Source organism: Meriones unguiculatus, chromosome 10, assembly GCF_030254825.1.
Source record: "Meriones unguiculatus strain TT.TT164.6M chromosome 10, Bangor_MerUng_6.1, whole genome shotgun sequence".
NCBI lineage: Eukaryota > Metazoa > Chordata > Mammalia > Rodentia > Muridae > Meriones > Meriones unguiculatus.
Window position 1 is genome coordinate 5,683,884 of NC_083358.1, and position 6,157 is coordinate 5,690,040.

The window sequence follows — 6,157 nt, forward strand, 5'->3', positions numbered from 1 at the left end:
GAGCATGCACAGGTCAGAGGACGACATGAGGAAGTCAGGGCTTCCCTTCCACTGTGTAGATACCAGGATTGAACTCAAGTCACCGCCCTTAGCATAAAGCGCCTTTGACTGCTGAGCCATCAGCCCCAAAACAATTCTTTTAAAATGGCTTTTTTTTTCACATATTTGTCCCAGTGAGGAGGAGCTGACTAAATAAACAATGCATGTATCCGTTTGCAAACTCATATGTCCCCAATAATGCAAATTGAATATTCTCAATAAGTTGGGGCACCCTAGTGATACACCCATATACTCCATCATACATATGGCCGTACACCGCTAGGCACACATCTCAGACAGAGCAGCTGTGTGCCGCACCGCTCTGATCAGACATACCCTATGTATTTAAATATGGCCCACTTCTCTGGATTCTGATGAATATGCGTGCCATCCTCCCTGCCAGCGACCAAACAGAGATCCTGGGAAACAGAGAGCGGGAAATAAAGGGAACATGCACTCCCTAGAAACACAACTGCTGGGAATGACGCCAAAACAAAAGTCTTCCTCCCGTTTCCTCCCTCCTTGTCTTTTCCTTCCCCTCTGTCTCTCCCTGTCGCCTTCCCTCTTTGAGTCTGTCTGGTGACTCCCATTCCCCTCCTACACATCCCGGCCCTGGGCCTTCTGTGGGTTGCCGCTGTGAAGGCTGCAGGGTGAATGCCGTGTGCCCCAGCTGATGAGAGGTCAGTGTCATGGATGGAACAGCAGCCCAGGCCCCCTCTCAGGCTTCTTAAACCTACACGGGAGCCCTGCACACACCTTCCAGACCCCTGGCATTTTCATTCATCCCAGGCACAAATAAACCTGGCACATCAGCTTTTATCCCTGTGTCCGGAAACAGTGCCTGGACACCCTCTATGTCCACACATGTCCCCTTTCATTCACATGATGGTCTGCAGGTCCCACAGCCAGAATGAGCGATGAGGAAGGACTCCAACCTGGCACCAAACCCCGTTCCCTGTGTCTTATTTGCAGAGCCAAGCTGGTGGTGCTGGTGGCCAGCTCTGGGGGCCAATGTGCTGTTCCTGCTGTCTGCTGCTCCCTGAGGTCACCTGGCATGGGAGCCACACCCTCTGAGGACAGTCCACCCTCCAGAGGCAGCAGCCCAGCCAGGGTACAGTCTCTGGCTTAGTTTTGTCTCCTGTTCACTGCACTAAATTATCCTATTAGAAGACATTTTGGGAAAGAAAGAACTTATTTTAGCTCATAATTACAGGTCCATCAAAGCAGGGAAGACACAGAGGCAAGAGCTTGAGAAGACTGGTCACGCCACACTTGCAGCCAGGAACAGAGAGCAGTGGGTTTACGTGTGCAAGCTAGTGCCCAGTGTGCTTTCCCCACGCTTACAGAGCACAGGAGCCCTGCCCTGGAGTGGACTGTAATCAAAACCCTCCCCACAAGCCAGGCTAACTTTGACAGTACCTCGTTGAGACTCCCAGGTGATCCAGATTGGGTCAAGTTGACAATTAAAGCTGACATGGGAGGCTTTGACATGTGGGCAGGTCACTGAGCCACTGCCACCTCCGTAGCCCACTCTCAAGAGAGACCATTCCCAACCATCTGTTCGTCATTCTAATGCATGACAATGAGGCTGGTATTTACCTGGGCCTTCTGGCCCTTGTTGCTCTGGAGTTTGGTCTGTAAGGAGCCAATCCTAAAACAGGCCCATCCTGGGGGAGATAGGTGGTGGACTGGGAGGGAAGTTAAGGCTGAGGGAAAGCCACTAGAATGTGGCTGCATTCAGAGGCAGGATCCGATTCCTCCAAAACCTGCAAGGACCTTCTCAGTCAAAACCACACCTCAAAGATGAGGGTTTCAGCATGTTCCTGCCCCTTATAAGCCATTTCTCACTATCGGCAGTGTGCTTCCTGTGTGCTGGTTTGCTCTCTGGCATTCATAGGCAGCAAGGATAGCAAAGTGTAGAGCAAGGGAACAGAGCGAGGCTGTATCCCATTTGTACCCCCAGCATCCCTGTTGGGAGTTCCTGAGATCACTTACAGGTGACAAGACAGGAGGATCTGTCTGAAGCCATTCAAGCAGGGAGGGTAGAACTAGCATGTGACCCAACTTTGTCTTCTCCAAAGTCTAACTAGGTTCAGGCGAAGTAGCCCTCCATGCCTCGGTTTCCCCAGCTATGGTAGGGTGGTGAAGCAGGCATGCAGCTGTGCTTGTGAGTGTGCACATGCAGTGTGGACTAATGAAGTTTGAAGCCCATCTCCCACGCCTCTCCCTGAAGCCTTTTGTGACTCATGCTATGACCCTTCCTGGATGAGAGTCTGGGGCTAGGAAGGTGGCAAAGGTTTCTCTTCCCTGGGTGGGCCGCTCGTGGTGGGCCTGTCTGCTAAGCCTGGAAGTTCTTACATGTTTGCTAGAGAATGTTTGATGCAGAAGTGAGACAGCAGCAGCAGGAGACTGAGAGAGGCGTGGCTTCTAAGGGAGTGATGAAGGCAGGGCTTTTTCGGGAAGCCATATCTGGGCTCTTAGAGCTAAGCACCATGCCAGCTACATGCTCTGCTGGGGACTGAACTTGGCCTGTGGGTGCCATGATGCCACAGCTCTGCCATGCTCTGTGCAGGACCTTGACTCTGGACATCCTGGCATCTCTTTGTCTCCTAATGCTCTCTCGTGAGTTTGCAGCAAACCAGAGTGATGGGGCCACTGGAGAGATGGTTCAGGCAACAGTTAAGAGCTCTGGCTGCTTTTCCAGAGGACCCTGGCTCAATTCCCAGCACTTATCTGGCAGCTCACAACCATCTGTAACTCCAGTCCCGGCGGGGGGTGAGGTCCTATGCCCTCTTCTGACCTCCATGCATCCTGCACACACGGCACACCGGGATCCTTGCAGGCAAAACAGCCACATACATGAAATAAAGACAAAACAAATCCTGAGTTGGGGATAGCGATCTCTTGATGAGGGAAAGGGACTTTGGCATTCTTCCTCCACAAGCAGATCCTGGCTGCATGGCTTCGTATCTCCTGGTGCCCAGCATCTCATCGGGAATGAGCTCCAGTGTATGCCATTGGAGCTACTCCCTTGGCCCTTCACATTCCTGTCACCTCCCAAAGGGCCATTTGCCACAAGATCCTGCCTCCAGGTAGATGGAGCCCAGCCAGGATACCCAAGCATGAGTTGAGACCAGGATGGTATGTTAGTATGCTGTGCCCAGAGACAGAGGGCATGCTGACCACCCTCTTTCCTTTCCAGCCATTGCACCATCCACTGTCCCTGCCTAGAGCACCTTTCCTTCCGCGTGACACCTGACTGACCTTAGGTTCCCCCTGCCCATCCATCCTGCAGCCCCAGCCCCTCCCAGAATCTAAACCTGGTGAGTCTTTCTCCTTCCCTTGCCAATGTGCCCAGGAGCTCCCACGGGCCAGCCTCTGTTCTGATGAGCAGACACACAGACGAGATGGCGCTTCCTAGTGTGTGGGGAGAGGGCCTTGGCACGACAGACTGATGAAGGCCTCTGTGGGGAGGAGGTGTCTAGACTGAGATGCGGTGATGAGGGGCCCACTGCCTGGATGTCTGGCTCTCGTAAAGGCCCCTCACAAAGAAAGACTGGCACCAAAGTCAAACAAACCTCGGAAGACCAAGGCAGGAGGCCTACTGCACGCCACAGCAGCCAAGAGCCTAGGGGTCTGAGCAGGAGAGCGGCCCAATTTCAGCAGGTGACCCTGCTGTTCAGGCCTTGTCCCTGTTCTCCTTCCCTGTGATGAGTCCAGCGTCCAGCTTAAGGGAAGAGTTAAGTGGGATGCCAGCACATACTTCTTGAGGCAGTGAGGTCTGCCCTGAGGATGCATTCGGAGCTCAGGAGGACTCCAGGGACAGCTGTAACACCCTGGCACCCCCTCCACCAGGTGTTTGAATCCTTCCCACCTGGTCCCTCCATCTGCATCCAGAATCCTCCATCTCTTAAGAGAAAGTTGAGACCCAGAGACAATACAGAGGAGAGGGGCTGGAAGGAAAGCATTTGATGATGAGTCAAGCTATTGATGGTTGCGCTCAAAAACCCCGTATTTTCCACAGCCTTTAAACGCCTGCAAGCGGATTAATAAGGTCTTGGTAATAGCTGGCAGTCTATATTTATTCTATCTGCGATGCCAGTTGGTCAGGCCATGTGAATATTGATGATGGCCGGGATTGAGGGCAGCGGCGCCTAGCTTTATCTTGCCCATGCAGGCTGCCAGAGCCCTTATCAGCCTGGCCGGCTGCTGCAGCTGCGTCTCCCGCAGGCCCGCCCCGCCCCGCCCCCACCGCTTGCTTTATAATCAGAGGAGAAGTTGCTGCCTTGATATTTCCATTTTTATCTCTCCTATTTACTTCATTTAATGTCTTTCAGGGAATATTTTCTCTGCAAGAAGGCAAGTCTGTGGGTTGCCTACAGCTTGCTGCCTCTTCCCCCGCCCCTTGCCAAAACTGGAGAAAAGTGGGGAGAGGTGGAGCCCCACTCTAGCCCTTTGGTCCCTCTGTACCTGCTTGCAGTGGGGGTTATGTTCCCCACTGGCTTTGTGCTCACGGCCTCTTCTCCCTGCTTGTCTTTGCTCTTCGCCCAGGGCTTTGGCTCCCTCCCCATCTGTCCCCTCAGAGTGACCCAGGGCTCAGCATCCCCTTGGCAGTTAAGGCGCCTGACCCACAGCCTCTGGGGCCACACCCCATGCCCATGCCGGCTGAGCATGCAGGCAGAGCTCTGAGGCTGCCCTAGGGAGTCTGTGCTGCCTGCCTGTGGTTCAGAGCTCCTGGCCTGTGTCTCCACACAGCCCCTGATTTCAGGAGATGTGGTTATCTTCTTTTCACAGATGAGGAAACCAAGGTTCTGGGAGGTTATCAGCTGTGGCCACTTGCTTCTGGCTGGAAACTTGTGACAGAGAGGGCGGGACAGCAGCAGGCTGGGACAGGTCATGTGTGCACCAGACTTTGGAAGGAGCTGGTGCGGAGCCTCAGTTCTACCCACCTTTGCGCTTTCTCACCTTTGCAAAGGGACAAGGCTGCCCTTAGCGCCCCCTTCAGGCAGCACAAAGGAGGTGCACCCAAGGCCCCGCTTGGGGAAGAAGTCTGGCCTGGAAGTTCCACTGCACTCTGTGTCTGTCTTCCTGTCCGACTGTCCGTGCCCCATACTCCTCCCCCACCCCCTACTCTCCTGAACTGAGACCATCAGCTCCCCTGTCTTAAACCTTATAATGGCGAACAGACTTTCTTTTTACAAAGGTCTCTGCAGGTGACATTAAGTGAAGGGTATGTGATGAGGTTGCTTGAGGCAGTCCGAAATCCAACAACAGAGTTCTTAGAACAGAGAGATTCAGACACACGTGGGCACTGCAGTGTGAGACAAGTGCTTCAGGAGGGAGCAGCCCAGCATCCAAGTAGCGTGTGTGTGTGTGTGTCTGTACATATGTGCACGCCTGTGTGTCCCAGAGTAAGGTGCCGGGTGTCCTCCTCTATCACTCCCCACCTTAGTTTTTGAGACAGGGTCTCCCACTGAAGCCGGGACTCTTCATTTTGACCCTCTTTCCTCACCTACCAATGCTGCAGTTACAGTCACACACTGTGATGCCTGGTGTTTACATGGGTGCTGGGGATTTGAACTAAGATCTTTTTACTTTCGCTGTACACCCTCTTACCCACTGAGCCCCCTGCCCACCCCTGGCTTCTGTGTTAAGCCCCTCCTATGGAGTCTTCTGTGTCAGCAGTCTCAGGAAGCTCCCATCAGCCACAATCGTGAGCCTGTCTCAGCTCTAATGGAGAAACCAGTTTACCTTTAATCCTCAGTATTGATTCCTGCCCAAAGCTGCCCAAGGGATGTTTGTTGAATGAATGATTAACTTACTGGGAGAAATCGGCCGTCGGCAGGAGGCTCCAGCATGCCGGAAGCCAGCTAACAGGTTCAGGGGTGTCAAGCTCAGGAAACCTAGAGCTGTGGGCGGTTGTGGCTATGGGTCTCCAAGCAGGCACTCCTACTCCCCTGGGGCTCACAGTTAGAGGCTCCTCCTTCTTCCTGGGGGTTCTGAGCCTCTGTCCAAAAATCTGAGCTGCCCAGATCACCTGGATGTTCCTACGAGGACCTGGTGAGTCCTATTGAGACCCGATCTCAAATACTCTGCCCTGGAATCATAGAAGAGTGGC